Genomic DNA, 21,556 nt, shown 5'->3' on the forward strand with positions numbered 1-21,556 from the left:
CAGATCGTTGGAAGATTGACCATAAGAGACCACATTTACCACGTGTCCGCCCGGTGTCCTGCGCCGAAATTGGTGCGCAAAGTCACCTGCCAGTATTTTTCCATGGGGCAGAGAGAGAAGCAAGCTTCCAAGAACTGCATGTCAATGAAGAGATATGTGAAAAAACACCTTGAGGATTGATTCCAAACAACGTTTGCCATGTTTCGGTCGATATTATGTAGTTAATCCGGAAAAAGTTTCACGTTGTAGGTGACTGCATTTCGGTTCGTTTCGGTAGCCAGGCGCAATGTAGAAAACGGAACGATTTCTCCTACACACAGACGCTTTCAGGAAACACTGCGCATTTGGTATGTGGCTGGGAGTCTCCTCATTGAAAACATCAGAAGCTCTTCAAAGGTAAATGATTTTATTTATTTGGTTATCTGGCTTTTGTGAAAATGTTGCGTGCTACATGCTACACAAAATGCTATGCTAGCTTTGCATACTCTTACACAAATTAGTCAATTTCTATGGTTCAAAAGCATATTTTGAAATTCTGAGATGACAGTGTTGTTAAGAAAAGGCTAAGCTTGAGAGCAAACGCATTATTTTAATTTTATTTGCGATTTTCAGAAATCGTTAACGTTGCGTTATGCTAATGAGCCTGAGGCTTAGTCACAATCCCGGATCCGGGATGGGGAGTTTCAAGAGGTTAACCAACTGAGCCACGAATAGTCAGCAGAACCCAGAAGATGAGGCAGACACAGCAGTACTTAAGACGGTGAATTTAATAAAGTAAAAAGGAGAAGTCCTTCAAAACAAAAAATGGCAAATCCAAAAGGTGGTAGGAATAGCACAAAAAAGCCTCAAGAGATCCTCAAAAACAAAAACAGAACTCCACAAGAGCATCCACCGGAATCGACAAGAATACACAGAACACTAGGGCTGGGTGCTAACATACAAACACAGAGCACAGAACTGAGGGAAACTAAGGGTTTAAATACAATCAGGGGAAACGAGGCACAGGTGCAAATAATAAATGGGGAACAAGGGAAAAAACATAAGGTCAAAAAGCACAATGGGGGCATCTAGTGACCAAAACCCGGAACAACCCTGGCCAAATCCTGACAGAATCCCCCCCCTAGGAACGGCTCCTGACGTTCCTACCAGCTCTCTCAGGGTGGAGGGCCCTGAACTGACGAATGAGGTCAGGGTCCAGGATGTCTTTGGCAGGAACCCAGGAGCGCTCCTCGGGACCGTAGCCTTCCCAGTCCACCAGATACTGCCAGGACCGCTGCACCCGGCGGGAATCCAGTATCCGATGGACGGTATAAGCCGGCTGGCCTCCAATGACACGAGGCGGAGGGGGAGGTCTGTCTGCCGGGACAAGGGGAGAAAAAACAACAGGTTTTAACAATGAAATGTGAAATGTGGGATTAATCTTAAGGGATCTGGGTAAGTGTAGGCGATAAGAAACTGGGTTAACTCTCCTGGCAACCTTGAAGGGGCCGATGTATTTTTGGGACAGCTTGCGAGACTCCACCCGTAGAGGTAAGTCTCTTGTGGAGAGCCAGACTCTCTGGCCGGGGCGCAGGGTAGGCCCGGGACGGCGACGTCTGTTGGCTTGTTGTTGGTACCTCTGTGAGGAACGCATAAGATTAAGACGGGTCTTTCTCCACATAAGCCGACAGCGTCTGACGAACTTCAAGGCTGAAGGCACTCTGACTTCTGCCTCCTGGTCCGGGAACAATGGAGGAGCATAGCCAAACTGACACTCGTGCGGGGACATACCAGTGGAGGAGGAGCGCAAGGTGTTGTGCGCGTATTCGGCCCAAACAATAAAGGATGACCATGTGGACGGGTTGTCACGAGTCATACATCGGAGGGTGGTTTCCAGCTCTTGATTCATCCTCTCTGTTTGGCCGTTGGACTCCGGATGGTACCCTGAAGATAGACTGGCAGAAGCCCCCATGAGTTGGCAGAAGGCCTTCCAAAACCTTGAGGCGAACTGGGGACCTCTGTCAGAAACCATATCTTGAGGAATGCCGAAGACTCGGAACACATGATTAATTACCAACTCAGACGTTTCCTTGGCAGAAGGTAACTTAGTCAGAGGGACGAACCTGGCCGCCTTTGAAAACCTGTCGATTATGACTAGGATAGTAGTATTGCCATGGGATGGAGGAAGTCCAGTAATAAAGTCCAATGAGATATGGGACCAGGGTCTGTGGGGAACAGGTAAAGGGTGAAGGAGTCCTTGAGGGCGGAGGTGAGAAGATTTGCCCTGGCAGCACACGGGACAGGCATTGACGAAAGTGGCAACGTCTTCTCTTATGGTAGGCCACCAGAACTTACGCTGGATGAACTCCAGGGTGCGACCTACGCCCGGATGACAGGTGAGGCGAGAGGAGTGCCCCCACAGAAGGACCTTAGTCCTCACTGCCTTGGGGACAAACAACCGATTGGCAGGACCTCCTTTCGGGTCCGGTTCGCTAGCTTGAGCACGTCTCACGGTATCCTCAACTTGCCACGAGATCGGAGCCACAATCTTAGCAGCAGGAAGGACAGGCATGTCCGTGTCATCTCGAATGGCAGGAGCGTAGACTCGGGACAGGGCATCCGGTTTGAGATTCTTCGACCCGGGCCGATAGGTGAGGATAAACTGGAATCGATTGAAGAAAAGAGACCATCTAGCTTGTCTAGAGTTCAACCGCTTCGCCTGCTGGATATACTCCAGATTTTTGTGGTCCGTAAGCACTTGAAACGGGTGAGAAGCCCCCTCGAGCCAGTGTCTCCATTCCTTCAATGCCATCTTAACCGCTAGGAGTTCACGATCCCCACATCGTAGTTCCTCTCAGTCGGGGTAAGCCGGTGTGAGAAGAAAGCGCACGGATGAAGCTTCTTGTCTTCACCCCTCTGAGACAGGACAGCTCCAACACCAACCTCTGATGCGTCTACCTCCACCACAAATGGTTCATCCGTAGTCGGTAGTATCAGGATGGGAGCAGAGAGAACGCGCTGCTTGAGTCCTTGGAAGGCCGTCTCAGCTTCTCTTCCCCACAAAAACCTTGCATTGCCACCCTTGGTTAAAGCTGAGAGAGGGGCTGCCACCAAGCTGAAGTTCTTGATGAACTTGCGGTAAAAGTTTGTGAAGCCCAGGAAAAGCTGAACTTCCTTAACGGATTTGGGGTGGGCCAATCCGCTACCGCCCCTACCTTCCTGGGGTCCATTTGGACTAGACCGGGTTCCACTACAAATCCCAGGAATTGTACTCGGGATGAATGGAATTCACATTTTTCCGGCTTAACGTACAGATGGCTGTCCAGGAGGCGTTTGAGTACTTGTCTGACATGCTTAGTGTGTTCTTGAAGGGAGCTCGAAAAGATGAGGATGTCATCCAAGTAAACGAACACAAATATGTTAAGCATATCCCTAAGCACATCGTTTATGAGCGCTTGGAACACCGCTGGGGGCGTTGGTCAGGCCGAAGGGCATCACCAAGTATTCATAGTGACCAGTAGGCGTGTTGAAAGCGGTCTTCCACTCGTCACCAGGTCTGATCCGCACAAGATGGTATGCGTTCCGCAGGTCAAGCTTAGTGAAAACAACTGCTTCCTGGAGCAGCTCGAAGGCTGTGGCCATAAGGGGTAGTGGGTAACGGTTACGGACGGTTATGGCATTGAGTCCCCGGTAGTCGATGCAAGGACGTAATCCACCGTCTTTCTTGGCCACAAAGAAAAACCCTGCTCCCGCCGGGAGGTGGATGGACGCATGAGGCCTGCTTCCAGAGCGTCCTTGATGTAGGTATCCATAGCAGCTCGTTCGGGTGGAGATAGGGAAAAGATCCGACCCCTGGGGGGCAAGTGCCCGGAAACAGGTCGATGGGGCAATCGTAAGGTCTATGGGGTGGTAGCATGGTGGCCCTCTGTTTGCTAAACACCAGTTTGAGGTCATGGTAACACTTGGGAACTCGGGTCAGGTCGATGGATTCTAAAGACTCGGGAGTAGAACTTGGGGAATTCTGGAAAATACAAGTAGCTTGGCACGAGGACCCCACTGCTTGATAGTGCCCACAGACCAGTCGATGTGAGGGTTATGGCTGTGAAGCCAGGGGTATCCAAGGACGAGAGGGAACTCGGAACAGGAGATCAAATGAAAGTTCATCAATTCCTGGTGTTGTGAAACTGAAAGTCGCAAGGAGGTAGTGACATGAGTGACAAGTCCAGATCCCAAAGGGCTTCCATCCAATGTAGTGACCCTCATGGGTTCACTTAGAGGTTCAGAGGAACGCCATTCTCCTTCGCCCAGACACCATCCATGAAGTTACCTGCGGCTCCAGAGTCTACCAAGGCTTGAAGGTGAAGCTTGTGGTTGTCCCAGGAGAGGGTGACTGGAATGAGCAGACGGGAGTTGGACGGATGGGAGGAGGTTATGTTTCCCGTTACAGTTCCCCCGGTCTGTACGGGACAGAGCGTTTCCCTGGAGCCCGGGACACGTGGAACGGAAATGGCCCGGTTTGCCGCAATATAGACAGCGTCGCTCCCTCATCCGGCGGTCTCTCTCAGCCTGGGAGATGCGTCCAATCTGCATGGGTTCCGATGGAGCCAGCGAGGATAAAGGTGGGGACTCGGAGCTGGGACTGATAGGGGCTAGAGGTCTACGGTTGAGTTCTCTCTCTCAGACGCTGGTCAATGCGTGAGGCCAACTTGATCATGGACTCGAGATTGTCCGGTGGTTCCCGAGTGGCCAGTTCATCTTGGATAGTGTCGGAAAGGCCTTTCAGAAAGCACACCGTGAGCGCCTCGTTGTTCCAGCCACTTGCTGCTGCCACCGTGCGGAACTGGATGGCATAGTCCGTCACGCTGCGCCAACCTTGGTGGAGAGTCAGGAGCTGTTTGGCTGAGTCAGAACCACTGCTTGGGCCTTGAAATACTCGTTTGAATTCCTCAGCAAAGGCAGAGTAGCTGGCACAGCAGGAACTATGGGCATCCCACACAGCAGTAGCCCAGGCCAGGGCTTTTTCCCGACAGCAGGGTGATGATATAAGCGATCTTAGACCGGTCGGTGGGAAACGACGAGGGTTGTAGCTCAAAGGAGAGAGAACATTGGGTGAGAAACCCTTTACAAGCACTTGGATCACCTGAGAACCGTTGGGGAGGTGGAAGACGAGGTTCAGCCAGGGGGTTAACTGCCATGGGTACGTGAATCTGAGGTACTGGGACGGGAACTGTTGCCGGGGTAAGACGATCAGATATTTGCTTAATGGAAGTCAGCATCTCCGACAGAAGATGAGAATGTCTAGCCATTAAGGCCTCTTGCTGAACCAGGGCGGCTTCGTGGCGTTGGACAGTCTCCTGGTGGTGGGACAGCATGGCAAAAAGGTCCTGGGAACTGGCTGCCTCTGGGTTCATTTTTGGCTCTGTGTTTCTGTCAGGACCCGGTTACGAACCTGGGTCTCCGGAGTGAGAAACAGTCACTTAACCAACTGAGCCACGAATAGTCAGCAGAACCCAGAAGATGAGGCAGACACAGCAGTACTTAAGACGGTGTATTTAATAAAGTAAAAAGGAGAAGTCCTTCAAAACAAAAAATGGCAAATCCAAAAGGTGGTAGGAATAGCACAAAAAAGCCTCAAGAGATCCACAAAAACAAAAACAGAACTCCACAAGAGCATCCACCGGAATCGACAAGAATACACAGAACACTAGGGCTGGGTGCTAACATACAAACACAGAGCACAGAACTGAGGGAAACTAAGGGTTTAAATACAATCAGGGGAAACGAGGCACAGGTGCAAATAATAATGGGGAACAAGGGAAAAAACATAAGGTCAAAAAGCACAATGGGGGCATCTAGTGACCAAAACCCGGAACAACCCTGGCCAAATCCTGACACGAAGTTTGTCCAATGCTCCCCACCCGGCCACATCATTGTCATACATACAGTACCACAACATTATTTACCTTTTGCATAATGCAGCTTATTCAAACAGGACAATGTACTGTATGTGTTCCAGGGTTCCCATTGTATTTACATTTTGCTGCATTTTGCTCATAATCAGCTGCTAACCATTCACAGTAGTGAAAATGTAAATCACATTCATTTGGTTACTCTCGTTTCGCTATGTTGTAGAAACCTTTTGGGAGCACATTTTGTGCTTATATGGACATAAAGTTGAAGTGTACTTTACTCCTCCAGAACTATCAAAAGCAACCACCCCATCGAAAGAGAATCCTAGGAAAAAGTGACGTTTTCATTGGCATTTGGTAACGAGGCAGAATACAAGGGGATGACTCTGATCTTGCTTCCCTTGGTAGTGCATCGCACAAAGAGTTGCCCGTTTTCTGTCCATCCTTCAACACGTTTCAGCATTTGCACCACCTCAGGGGTTGTCCACACCTCTCCACCTCTCCACTTGAGCCTTCTCTCTGTGAGAGTTCCCTTTATGTGCTTTTCGATTGCACTTCGATGAACAATCTTGTACAGACCCCTTGCCTTTCCAAAATCAAATCAAATTTTATTTGTCACATACACATGGTTAGCAGATGTTAATGCGAGTGTAGCGAAATGCTTGTGCTTCTAGTTCCGACAATGCAGTAATAACCAACAAGTAATCTAACTAACAATTCCTAATCTACTGTTTTATACACAGTGTAAGGGGATAAAGAATATGTACATAAGGATATATGAGTGAGTGATGGTACAGAGCAGCATAGGCAAGATACAGTAGATGGTATCGAGTACAGTATATACATGTGAGATGAATATGTAAACAAAGTGGCATAGTTAAAGTGGCTAGTGATACATGTATTACATAAGGATGCAGTCGATGATATAGAGTACAGTATATAGGTATGCATATGAGATGAATAATGTAGGGTAAGTAACATTATATAAGGTAGCATTGTCTAAAGTGGCTAGTGATATATTTACAACATTTCCCATCAGTTCCCATTATTAAAGTGGCTGGAGTTGAGTCAGTGTCAGTGTGTAGGCAGCAGCCACTCAATGTTAGTGGTGGCTGTTTAACAGTCTGATGGCCTTGAGATAGAAGCTGTTTTTCAGTCTCTCGGTCCCAGCTTTGATGCACCTGTACTGACCTCGCCTTCTGGATGATAGCGGGGTGAACGTGAACAGGCAGTGGCTCGGGTGGTAGATGTCCTTGATGATCTTTATGGCCTTCCTGTAACATCGGGTGGTGTAGGTGTCCTGGAGGGCAGGTAGTTTGCCCCCGATGATGCGTTGTGCAGACCTCACTACCCTCTGGAGAGCCTTATGGTTGAGGGCGGAGCAGTTGCTGTACCAGGCGGTGATACAGCCCGCCAGGCTGCGCCTTCTTCACGATGCTGTCTGTGTGAGTGGACCAATTCAGTTTGTCTGTGATGTGTATGCCGAGGAACTTAAAACTTGCTACTCTCTCCACTACTGTTCCATCGATGTGGATAGGGGGGTGTTCCCTCTGCTGTTTCCTGAAGTCCACAATCATCTCCTTAGTTTTGTTGACGTTGAGTGTGAGGTTATTTTCCTGACACCACACTCCGAGGGCCCTCACCTCCTCCCTGTAGTGAGTCACTATTCTCCCTTTCTGTGGTTTTGTTTTGAGCATACATAGTCTTTGAAGGTCGTCAATTGCTGAGATTAAGACTTTTTCATTTTTTGCAGAGCTAGCTTCCTTCCAACGGTTGTCATTTGGATCCTCTGGCCAGAATAAGATTGAAAGCAAAAAGAAGGCACTTGCTGACCTGCTGCCTTCCCTGTAAAATCTCATGCTCAGATCTTGAAGCTTCGTAAGCGCAACCAGCTTTGAAGAACCAGGTAAAACACAAGCAAGAGCTATTTGAGAGAAAATGAAGTTGATCAGTTCTGTTTGGTCAAGGTCATTCCTTTGGGGGTTCTCTGGATACATGGCAATTGTCTCCTCTAGCTTTTTGCCACATCTCTCATTCTTCTGATCAGAGAGCAGGGAGAGTATGGTTGTGACATTACCACCACCCAGCTGGTAAATGTTCATTTGTCTTTTGAGTGGAGAGACCGTTCCAGTGTCACTGCAGTCAGACACTGGACTGTCTAAATGTGAAACAACATTACAGAAAAATCCAGCATAAACAGCACTTTTCTTTGTAAGCCATTTTCTTGGATTGCTCACTTGTTCAGGTTCTCTTGTGTCAAGCTCCTCTTCTTCCTCACTTATATCTCTACGATAGTAACTGAGATCTTCTGAAATGCACTCAAGAGCAATGTAAATACTCTTCTGCATTCCTTTTAACTGACCATGGAACTTCATCCAGGGTTTTCTGACAGCGTCTGGTATGTTGTCACTGAGTAAATACCTCATTAGTTCAGACTTTCCTTCTTTTGTTGAGAAAACATTCACTGATGATATGAGTTGAAGTAGCCGACATCCAACGTCTACTTCCCCGAAGTAGGAGCTGTTGAGACTGACTGTCTCTGATTTCGGAGCTTTTTCAGAGGCACGGAAGGCAGCAATTCCTTTCAGAGCTGTACCAATGGCTTCAGAGACCTTTTCGGGCCTTAGTTCAGCTTTCTTCAGAGCATCATGCTGTTCATAAAACCACTTCTTGTACACCTGCCCCACCGTATCAAGGATGAAAGTGTCATGTGGAAGCTGTGCTTTTGCTTCCTCCGCCCAGTGCTGGGCTTCAATGAATAATTTGTTTGTGTAAAGCAGTCGTGCAAGCTGCTGGGCTACAAATGCATTCTTTCAAAGTAAGTGTAGGCTACTTCTAAAAGTTTAATTGCTTTTTGAAGGCCATCCTTCTCTGTACAGACATGCTCAATTAAAGGAGAGAAAGAACTGTCGTCGGGATCTCCTCTGCTTATCTTGTTTCGTCTGAGGAGCAGAACTCGGATAAACTTTAAAAATTCATCCCTACCAAACCTATGATCCATCAGCACCTTATCTAAGAGAAGATCCTTTGCGATAGAGCTTTGAGGCTGAATGGCAGACAGCTGTTCCAGAATTTCCTTTGCTAAAAGAGGATGGATTCTAACAGATGAGATTTGTGTTGTACTTTCTCTTAGGTGTATGAAAACAAGTTTAGCTTGTTCACTTAGAGAATTCACAAATGTATGGTAACGGAAACGATCCATTTGAATACCTAAGCCCAGGGAGGCCTCACAATGTGACACAGATATGCTGGAGTTCGAAACATAACAGTTCAGCAAGGCCACAAATCTGATAAGGCGAGTGGTGAGAGATGAGTGGTCAATATCCTCCAGTAGGTTCTTCACAAAGTCCTCAATGTAATTCTTTTGGTATTCCTCACTCATGAGTACAAAAGCAAGAATGGACTCGGGTTCAAAAATCAGTTCCTGACGTTTCTTTTTTAACAGAATCTTCTCCTGGCTAGACAGCTTGTGTGTTACTGCTACTGTCTGCGAAGGCATTGTTCTGCTCATCTTTTCTGGGCTGTGGCATCTTTTGCAGACAAGGATGAAACATAATGTATTTTGGTCTTGGAGTCTAAATTGGAGATGTTTGGTTCCAACCCTTGAATGGGTAGGTGTTCTAAAACTTTTGACCGGTAGTGTACAGTACCAGTCAAAAGTTTGGACACAACTACTGATTCAAGGGTTTTCTTTATTTTTACTGTTTTCTACATTGTAGAATAATAGTGAAGACATCTAAACTATGAAATAACACATATGGAATCATGTAGTAACCAAAAAAAGTGTTAAACAAATCAAAACATATTTTTTACTTGAGATTCTTCAAAGTAGCCACCCTTTCCCTTGATGACAGCTTTGCAAACTCTTGGCATTCTCTCAACCAGCTTTATGAGGTAGTGCATTTCAATTAACAGGTGTGCCTTGTTAAAAGTTAATTTGTGGAAATTCTTTCCCTTAATGCATTTGAGCCAATCAGTTGTGTTTTAACAAGGTAGGGGTGGTATGCAGATTATAGCCCTATTTGGTAAAAGACCAAGTCCATATTATGGCAAGAACAGCTAAAATATGCAAAGAGAAACGGCAGTCCATCATTACTTTAAGACATGAAGGTCAGTCAATAAGGAGCATTTCAAGAACTTCTAAAGTTTCTTCAAGTGCAGTCGCAAGAACCATCAGCGCTATGATGAAACTGGCTCTTATGAGACCCCACAGGAAAGGAAGACCCAGAGTTACCTCTGCTGCAGAGGATAAGTTCATTAGAGTTACCAGCCTCAGATTGCAGCCCAAATAAATGCTTCACAGAGTTCAAGTAACAGACACATCTTAACATCAACTGTCAGAGGAGGCGTGAATCAGGCCTTCATGGTCGAATTTCTGCAAAGAAACCTCTACTAAAGGACATCAATAATAAGAAGAGACTTGCTTGGACCAAGAAACACAGGTAATGGACATTAGACCGGTAGAAATCTGTCCTTTGGTCTGATGAGACCAAATATGAGATTTTTGGTTCCAACCACTTTGTCTTTAGGAGACGCAGAGTAGGTGAACAGATGATCTCCGCATGTGTGGTTCCCACCATGAAGCATGGAAGAGGTGGTGTGATGGTGCTTTGCTGGTGACACTGTCTGTGATTTATTTAGAATTAAAGGCACACTTATCCAGCATGATCACCACATCATTGTGCAGCGATACGCCATCCATCTGGTTTGCGCTTAGTAGGACTATCGTTTGTTTTTCAACAGGACAATGACCCAAAACACACCTCCAGGCTGTGTAAGGGCTATTTGACCTGGCCTGCACAACTACCTGACCTCAACCCAATTGAGATGGTTTAGGATGAGTTGGACCGCAGAGTGAAGGAAAACCAGCCAACAATTGCTCAGCATATGTGGGAACTCCTTCAAGACTGTTGGAAAAGCATTCCTCATGAAGCTGGTTGAGAGAATCCCAAGAGTGTGCAAAGCTGTCATCAAGGCAACGGGTGACTACTTTGCAGAATCTCAAATATAGAATATATTTTGATTTGTTTTATAGTTTTGATGTCTTCACTACTTTTTTTACAATATAGAAAATAGTAAAAATAAAGAAAAACCTTTCAAGAAGTAGGTGTGTCCAAATTTTTGACTGGTACTGTATATTTCAGGATGTTGTGTATCCCTGGACATAATCAGAATTCATGTAAACATTACAGTTTAGAAAATATAGCTTGTCAAAAAAAAGTGGTCTCTTTGCACAAGTTACCTGGGATATGGATAAATTGAGCATTGAGCCGCCTTGGGGTAAGACGGTATACATCTACAAAATGCTGTACTGTATGAAACATTATCATCACCTTTGAAAAATTCACTTGAATCTTGAGTTCATATGTATAACAAATTACAAAAATACTATTCATATTACTCACAACATGTTTCATCATTTGTATGGGTTATGTTGAGGCATTGGCTCAACTTGCCCCTGGCCAAATGGCACAATGTACTCCAAAGCAACCATTTTGACTATATTAGCCCACACAGCTACAAGGATGCACTTTCATGTTAGGTTTACGACCTCAGATTGAAGCTTAAAGATGTATAAACTGATGTATAAAGTCTTTCCGGTTCCGGGTTGGAGCGAGCGGTCGCATCTACACTTCGGTCCGCAGGTAGTATAACTTTTCATTACATTTCATTATAGTACAACGGTTTGATTTGTCTAATCTTAGCAATTTCTTCTTAGCTAGCTACATAGCCGTCTTTGTATCAAAGATAATTGCATAATTATCGTATTTCGTCGTCTAACGTATCTGCCCAGCAGCTAGCTAAGCAGCTAGCTAACATCCACTGTCCACCAGCACTGTAGAAACTATTACACTCAACTGAACGACTCGATTAGCGTAGTGTCAGCTAGCTACATAGTTGTCTTCGCTGTCTTCGTATCCAAGATAATTGTGTAGTTTAGAGTGTGTAGACTTAGAGTGATTATCTTAATTTACCGAGGTTAGCTAGCCAGCTATTTGTCGTCCTTAACGTAGGAGATGCTGCTAGCTAGCTAGCCAACAGCTAGCCAACCTCTACCGAATTGAACTTCAACTACCCGGTCAACATTCCGCGTCGCTCCACAGGTAGTATCACATTTTCATTTCACTTCATTACAGTACAACGGTTTGATTTGTTTGATCGTAGCTAGCCAGCTACATAGCCGTCTTTGTATCTAAGACAATTGTGTAGTCTAGAGCGATTTTCTAGGTTAGCTGGCCAGCTATTGTCATTCTTTTAACGTAGCTAGCCAGCTAGCCCCGAATAGCAGCACTGTAGAAACTATTACAGTACAACGGTTTGATTTGTTTGATCGTAGCTAGCTAGCTACATAGCCGTCTTTGTATCTAAGACAATTGTGTAGCCTAGAGCGATTTTCTAGGTTAGCTAGCCAGCTATTGTCGTTCTTTTAAGGTAACGTAACGCAATCAACCTGCTAGCTAGCCAGCTAGCCCCGAATAGCAGCACTGTAGAAACTATTACACTCGACGGAACGACTTGATTAGCGTAGTGTCAACATCGCAGCCACTACCAGCTAGCCTACAAAGTCAACAACGCAGCCACTGCCAGCTAGCCTACTCCAGCAGTACTGTAGCATTTCAATCATTTTAGTCAATAAGATTCTTGCTACGTAAGCTTAACTTTCTGAACATTCGAGACGTGTAGTCCACTTGTCATTCCAATCTCCTTTGCATTAGCGTAGCCTCTTCTGTAGCCTGTCAACTATGTGTCTATCTATCCCTGTTCTCTCCTCTCTGCACAGACCATACAAACGCTCCACACCGCGTGGCCGCGGCCACCCTAATCTGGTGGTCCCAGCGTGCACGACCCACGTGGAGTTCCAGGTCTCCGGTAGCCTCTGGAACTGCCGATCTGCGGCCAACAAGGCAGAGTTCATCTCAGCCTATGCCTCCCTCCAGTCCTCGACTTCTTGGCACTGACGGAAACATGGATCACCACAGATAACACTGCTACTCCTACTGCTCTCTCTTCGTCCGCCCACGTGTTCTCGCACACCCCGAGAGCTTCTGGTCAGCGGGGTGGTGGCACCGGGATCCTCATCTCTCCCAAGTGGTCATTCTCTCTCTCTCCCCTTACCCATCTGTCTATCGCCTCCTTTGAATTCCATGCTGTCACAGTTACCAGCCCTTTCAAGCTTAACATCCTTATCATTTATCGCCCTCCAGGTTCCCTCGGAGAGTTCATCAATGAGCTTGATGCCTTGATAAGCTCCTTTCCTGAGGACGGCTCACCTCTCACAGTCCTGGGCGACTTTAACCTCCCCCGTCTACCTTTGACTCATTCCTCTCTGCCTCCTTCTTTCCACTCCTCTCCTCTTTTGACCTCACCCTCTCACCTTCCCCCCCTACTCACAAGGCAGGCAATACGCTCGACCTCATCTTTAATAGATGCTGTTCTTCCACTAACCTCATTGCAACTCCCCTCCAAGTCTCCGACCACTACCTTGTATCCTTTTCCCTCTCGCTCTCATCCAACACTTCCCACACTGCCCCTACTCGGATGGTATCGCGCCGTCCCAACCTTCGCTCTCTCTCCCCGCTACTCTCTCCTCTTCCATCCTATCATCTCTTCCCTCTGCTCATACCTTCTCCAACCTATCTCCTGATTCTGCCTCCTCAACCCTCCCTCTTCCCTTTCTGCATCCTTTGACTCTCTATGTCCCCTATCCTCCAGGCCGGCTCGGTCCTCCCCTCCCCCTCCGTGGCTCGATGACTCATTGCGAGCTCACAGAACAGAGCTCCGGGCAGCCGAGCGGAAATGGAGGAAAACTCGCCTCCCTGCGGACCTGGCATCCTTTCACTCCCTCCTCTCTACATTTTCCTCCTCTGTCTCTGCTGCTAAAGCCACTTTCTACCACTCTAAATTCCAAGCATTTGCCTCTAACCCTAGGAAGCTCTTTGCCACCTTCTCCTCCCTCCTGAATCCTCCCTCCCCCCTCCTCCCTCTCTGCAGATGACTTCGTCAACCATTTTGAAAAGAAGGTCGACGACATCCGATCCTCGTTTGCTAAGTCAAACGACACCGCTGGTTCTGCTCACACTGCCCTACCCTGTGCTCTGACCTCTTTCTCCCCTCTCTCTCCAGATGAAATCTCGCTTCTTGTGACGGCCGGCCGCCCAACAACCTGCCCGCTTGACCCTATCCCCTCCTCTCTTCTCCAGACCATTTCCGGAGACCTTCTCCCTTACCTCACCTCGCTCATCAACTCATCCCTGACCGCTGGCTACGTCCCTTCCGTCTTCAAGAGAGCGAGAGTTGCACCCCTTCTGAAAAAACCTACACTCGATCCCTCCGATGTCAACAACTACAGACCAGTATCCCTTCTTTCTTTTCTCTCCAAAACTCTTGAACGTGCCGTCCTTGGCCAGCTCTCCCGCTATCTCTCTCAGAATGACCTTCTTGATCCAAATCAGTCAGGTTTCAAGACTAGTCATTCAACTGAGACTGCTCTTTCTGTATCACGGAGGCGCTCCGCACTGCTAAAGCTAACTCTCTCTCCTCTGCTCTCATCCTTCTAGACCTATCGGCTGCCTTCGATACTGTGAACCATCAGATCCTCCTCTCCACCCTCTCCGAGTTGGGCATCTCCGGCGCGGCCCACGCTTGGATTGCGTCCTACCTGACAGGTCGCTCCTACCAGGTGGCGTGGCGAGAATCTGTCTCCCGCCACGCGCTCTCACCACTGGTGTCCCCCAGGGCTCTGTTCTAGGCCCTCTCCTATTCTCGCTATACACCAAGTCACTTGGCTCTGTCATAACCTCACATGGTCTCTCCTATCATTGCTATGCAGACGACACACAATTAATCTTCTCCTTTCCCCCTTCTGATGACCAGGTGGCGAATCGCATCTCTGCATGTCTGGCAGACATATCAGTGTGGATGACGGATCACCACCTCAAGCTGAACCTCGGCAAGACGGAGCTGCTCTTCCTCCCGGGGAAGGACTGCCCGTTCCATGATCTCGCCATCACGGTTGACAACTCCATTGTGTCCTCCTCCCAGAGCGCTAAGAACCTTGGCGTGATCCTGGACAACACCCTGTCGTTCTCAACCAACATCATGGCGGTGGCCCGTTCCTGTAGGTTCATGCTCTACAACATCCGCAGAGTACGACCCTGCCTCACACAGGAAGCGGCGCAGGTCCTAATCCAGGCACTTGTCATCTCCCGTCTGGATTACTGCAACTCGCTGTTGGCTGGGCTCCCTGCCTGTGCCATTAAACCCCTACAACTCATCCAGAACGCCGCAGCCCGTCTGGTGTTCAACCTTCCCAAGTTCTCTCACGTCACCCCGCTCCTCCTCTCTCTCCACTGGCTTCCAGTTGAAGCTCGCATCCGCTACAAGACCATGGTGCTTGCCTACGGAGCTGTGAGGGGAACGGCACCGCAGTACCTCCAGGCTCTGATCAGGCCCTACACCCAAGCAAGGGCACTGCGTTCATCCACCTCTGGCCTGCTCGCCTCCCTACCACTGAGGAAGTACAGTTCCCGCTCAGCCCAGTCAAAACTGTTCGCTGCTCTGGCCCCCCAATGGTGGAACAAACTCCCTCACGACGCCAGGACAGCGGAGTCAATCACCACCTTCCGGAGACACCAGAAACCCCACCTCTTCAAGGAATACCTAGGATAGGATAAGTAATCCTTCTCACCCCCCTTAATGATTTAGATGCACTATTGTAAAGTGGCTGTTCCACTGGATGTCAGAAGGTGAATTCACCAATTTGTAAGTCGCTCTGGATAAGAGCGTCTGCTAAATGACTTAAATGTAAATGTAAATGTCTTAAAACAATATACTTTGAATTAGATACAAGCGCCATGAAGCCTCTAACACATTAAATTAGACTTTTTGAAAATCTGTTTTTGGACCTAACTTGCTTACCACTTTTTCCATGTGGTATCTTCCTTCACAGACTCCATGAAATTATGACCTCGTCCTAAATATATGCACATGGTTTCCCAGAAAAAAGGGGTGGCTCAACTAAAACTTTGGAACTACTTAGCCCACTCTCCCCACCAACCATGGGCATGAGGCCCTCTATCATGTCTCCTGGAGGCCGCTACTGAAGCTCTCTTCTATAGGTGTGGACATTACACCCTTTTACTTTCCTCCTGCTCTGCTAGTAGAAAAACAAATTAAATTACCACCTGGTGATGTCACCAGTCAGACCAAAACTCCATCCCACCAAAACAAGCTGAAATTTCAGGTGTTCTTTTAAAACAGCTCAAACACTAAAAGGACATTATCATAGTTTTCACAGTTTCACAATATTATTCCATCCTCATAGTGTGGGAATATATATAAAAGACAAAAATCACAGTTTTGACTGCACTGGGCCTTTAAGGTGTGAGTGGAAGACAATATTCATGCAATATCTGAGCCTTGATGTATATTATTTTAGCCAGTTTTTCCACAGCCATTGCAAAGTCATAGCAACAGAACTCACCCTTACATGTTAATATGATTTATTATAATATTTAAGGCTTGATTCTTTAGACCAGGGGTATTCATCCTGGGGTCCAGCAAAGATAAAACCTTTTTTTTTTATTTCAATGTTTTTATGGATGTCGCTAGCAACAGAATAAACACATTTTGAATTACATACATGTGGTAAACCGTTGTTTAACCAGCTAAAAAGCTGCTATTAGTGAAAATGTGTTTGGAGTCATTATTCTTGCTAATAGGCTATGTTAGAGTTTACACTTCCTCTTACAATTATAACGTGGGGATGTCAAAATAATGAAAAACCATCGACTGAATGTATATACTTTAAAATGTTGATTAGGCTACTTCTCATTCCCATTATCAAATCAAATTTAATTTGTCAAATGCGCCGAATAAAGCAGGACACCTGAGTATTCGAAACAAATGTTTCAAATCTCCACATTTCACAGGATATCAAGGGAGATGCTCACATGCGCTTGCACACACTGACTCACACACAACCACACAAACTAAAGGTCACTGTAGACCTTACAGTGAAATGCTTACGTTCATCTGAAAACATCAAAATGTTTTTTTGTTCACATATGATGGGGGTCCCTGGGTTGTCCGTTTGCCTGGGTGGGGGTCCCTGGCCGAGAAAAGGTTGAAGACCCCTGCCTTAGACTATTCTATATTCGAAGACGATATGTATAGGACTATTCTTTCTGTATCAATATCTTTCTTACAACAGTTGATAGTAACTGGATCCTGAACCTTTCCCAGTCCAGAGTCTGTGGTGTACAGTATAATTTCATGTTGAATGGTAAAATGTGTGATGAATGTCGTGGAAATTTCCTTAATTACCAAATGATGAGAGAGCAAATCACACACCAGTCAGAGTTATGCTTAATCTTCACCTTTAATAATAATTAAGCTTTTGCAATAGCATTTTGACTTTCAACAGTTCAGTATCTCTAATGAAAAGTTGAGAGTGCCCAACATAATGGCAAATGGGATCCTTTATAGCAAAGATCCACCCCCCCCCCCCCCTAGACGACATGACAAACCACAGGTCTCACAGGAACTTACACAAAGAAAGACTTTACTTCAGAGAGGAATATCCCCTAGCCAGACAGAGTTGGCTATAAATTATCGTTCAGTTTGGTCTCCTAAACAAAGCTCTTATCTCGTCCTTGGTACAAAATGGTACCAAGACATTACCCCCACCCTATGATATATATCAAATTGTCATTTAGATACAACCAATTCTAAATACAACCAATCCTGGACAAGCTCACGGAGAGGAGAGTGAGGCTATAGGTCAAGATAGGAACAACAAAAGAGGGAGCATAGAATGATTCCAGACACTGCCATCCTCTCCCGATGGGAAAAGTAGGGAGTGACTGGCACACAGACACAGTGGAGCAAAAGACATGTTTACACATGATGACACCTTGACCTCTCCCTTCTCTGCGGCCCAAGCAACTTAGTCCTGACAGAGAACAGATAACTGCCAATGGCCACCACTATAGTACAACAAAATACATTCTTATGAGAAATAACTCATAAGCATATCATGAAAATAAAGCATCTTATCTATGTTACCCAACTAATTCTGATTAATCCCCAACATGACCGCTCTAATAATGAAGGGTGTGACCTGTACAACTGAGAAGATGACTCATTCCTGTTTTAGATAGCCTATTCTGTATGAACTGGAGATTCAGCTTTTTAATAATTGTTACTTAATCCCTTTTGGCCCGACAGTCTAGGGGGATGGTAATGAGACTCGTAACATAACTCATGCAAATTATTATTGTGACAAAGGAAAAGTGTGAACGAAATAAGCACGACAACTGAAATCTACCGTCAAACTCTAGGTTTATTTATAAACACACGGTAATGGGGAGCAGGAAAAGGGGCTGGGCTGGACCCAAGGAAAGAAACAATAAGTATTCAAAAACACCCCTAAGCTAGACTAGCCTACTTTAACAACAGCTAACTAACTAACCAAAAATACAGTGGGTGGTCCGCCCAGTTCTAACTAGTGTATTTAACAAAGTTCACCTACGGGTAGTGTATGCCCATGGGCGACTTGTCTTGGTTTCCCTTTTCCACCAGCAATCAAACACAAACACCATAACCAAAAACAATACTCACAGGTGATGACAAAGTGCTATGAGGTGCTTAAACAAAAGAGAGGTTACGACACAAAGCGAGAGTGAAACACAGAGACCTACAGACATGGCATTTACAGAGAGATTGAGCTGAGCTGAGCTGTAGAACAAACAAATGGGGTTTTTAAACCATGGGGAAGGAACTGTGATAGGTCAGGAAATATGAGGAGGTGTGTCTTCTGATTGATGATTGATTGTTGACTGATTGGGGAGTGATGATTTTCACCTGTGAGGGGAGAAGGAGAGAAAAGAAACACACACACAGGATACACACACACACAGGATAACTGTATCTGTAACATAATAATAAAACAATATGAATTGATTAGATAAGTAAATAATAAATACATAATGTAATAAACCATGTCAAGTATTATGATTGTGTTTACCCATGACATGTTCTTCTGGACGATACAGTAAGGTGTGTTGCGACACTGCAGGTACAGACAATATACAGTATACATTTCACACTTTCACAATGCAATATAGGAAATAATATGGTTGACAATATTAGGATAAAGTAAGATGTGTCCACCACACATGAGTTATTAAGTACCCATAATAAACGTTGGTTCCAAGATAAGGTGTTACATCTGAGTGTTCACAAACTGTTCATTTTTCACATGGAGTAGTCAACAGTACTCCATGCACACTTAGTAGATATCTGTTGTCGTGTCTCTGGCTATGGATTAAATGCTATTTTATCAAATCAATTCTCTGTAATTATTATTACCTGATTAAACTAATCATGTCAATTTAATTAACTAGGAAGTCAGGGGAACACAGAATAATACCAAAATAATCACACAGAATTACATTTACACAGGATGGATTATACATTGATTACTAATCATGTCATAAAAGAAAACGTCCCTAGCGGAAGAAACCGATATGAGGGCTGGTTACACAAAGAAAGGTTGTTAGGGTTGGAATGAAAGAGCGGGAAGACTGGGGAACAAAATGACTGGGTCTCTATTGCACCTTGTGAAGCTATGCTATCGTAAATACAGAATCTTATGCATCCTAATAACCGCCCATTCGGAAAAGTAAAATGTTAGACGAAATATTTACACTGAGCTGCGCTTCGATAGATGGGTCGAAGATGGAAGGCTGGTTTGCCCAGTGGAGATCGCCCTTGTCCTTTGAAGAATATTTCTGTTCGTAGTACCCTGTCGTCGTGTGGTAGAGCAGATACGTTGTATTACCCTGTTGTTCTGAAGAGATTGTCTCCTTTCCTAGGACACGAACGTTTACAGCTGCAGCTGATAACTTGACTTCTAGGATGTATAACTTCTTCTTTAGTGAATAAGAGTTCAAAGTTCATTCCATTTTGTCATAATCAGCTTGCCATGATCTACACCCAGAAAGGGCTACGTCATGATACTGTACATGAGGTTTTAGTGTACTGTATATAAAAAGCTAGCTAAGCGACATGGAAAGGCTACTTTTAAACATTATGTTCCTTTAATTGACGATAAGGTTCAATGATAACAAATCAAGGTACTGTGCATTGAATACATACATGAACCTACACACCCATTTACATTGACAAAAACAAAACTGCTTGTAATATATGGACAGTAAAGAATTACTATACATACAACAACAGTATTCATTATATATTTGCACTTTATTCAAACAGGGACTTATTTAAAACCCTCTGTTTTTACAAATGACTTCTTAGTCATCTCAAAATATCACTGTTTCAAAACATTTACTAGCTCTTGTTTAATGTACTGATTATACAATACAAGAGTAAGGTATTGTTCATATAGTGTCTTAACTACAACACCATTTCAGTGCATAATAAACAGTGCCTCACTTGGCTCATTGGTACAACAGAATACATAACTCAGATACACGTAAGAGCCGCGCCACCTACTGACTGGCAACATCTCGTGGCAAGGTGATGATATCACGTGTCTAAAGACCTACTCATTAACACATTTAGGGAAATCCATTCCAGGAAAAGGGGGCATTACCAGAGACAACAGTGTGGGCAACGCCATGTTTTCTTAACTGCCCTTTGCACCATTCTATGACGGTGGCTGAGGGAGTCAGTCAGTTCGTCCAGCTCCCAATAGTCAGAATAATAATCCACGATGATGAGGTAGTTGGTTTTGCTGACTGTGAGTCCATTCAGACCTTGTACCATGGGAGGGGAGCGATTTGTTGGGGATGAATGTCTCCATTTGCTGTCTATTCTGAATGGAGTTGCAGGTGACACATTTGCTGTCTCTTCTGAATGGAGTTGCAGGTGACACATTTGTTGATGAAGAGCTTTACATCCTCCGTAATCCATGGCCAGAAAACAGAATATGGTGTAATTGCAGACCGCAATTCATGGCGTTTTCTTGATATAGATGTACATTGATATCAGGAAACTCCCATTGACACCTGCCATTCTGGTGTCATGAGACTGATGGTTTCTTGACACAGATGATTTGTTTACATACAAGGTCAACAACTGTTGTTCCCGAAGCGAAAGAAACATACGCTCCTCTTTGTGTGTCCAGAAATCTCTCAGTGTGACTCATAGCCTATTTGGTTCTGAACTTCCGGACCAGCCTTTGTTGATTTGAGCATGACTTGTGTCTTAGTTGAGATGTTCACATCACTGTGTGATCCACCTGTTCCAGGTCAGTTGTGGCCAGGGCCAAAGCGTAGACTGGCTGGTGTTTGTGTTTGACTGTGCTCTGGGGTTGATTGAGGAGTTCTGGACAGGAAGTCAGCTTGTAATTCTTTGCCTTGTTTGTGTTGCACATGGAGCTGGAGTCTTTCTCAATCTGTGCATATCAATGTTCTCGAGGCAAATGCCTTCAGATTTTCCTTTCTCAAGGCCTGTCTCACTGGCATCACACTGCAGTGTGAATTTAACTGTTTAATAGTCCCAACTGCTGGGCCATGCTGTGGTAGCCATGTCCATTCAATGTCCTTGTCAATCAGTGGTCTAAGCGACTCCCACACATCAGATAGGTGGGGCATGAATTTTGAAGATAGTTCACAAACAAAAGCTGAAGAACAAACCCA

Source organism: Oncorhynchus masou, chromosome 14 (genome assembly GCF_036934945.1).
Source record: "Oncorhynchus masou masou isolate Uvic2021 chromosome 14, UVic_Omas_1.1, whole genome shotgun sequence".
Lineage (NCBI taxonomy): Eukaryota > Metazoa > Chordata > Actinopteri > Salmoniformes > Salmonidae > Oncorhynchus > Oncorhynchus masou.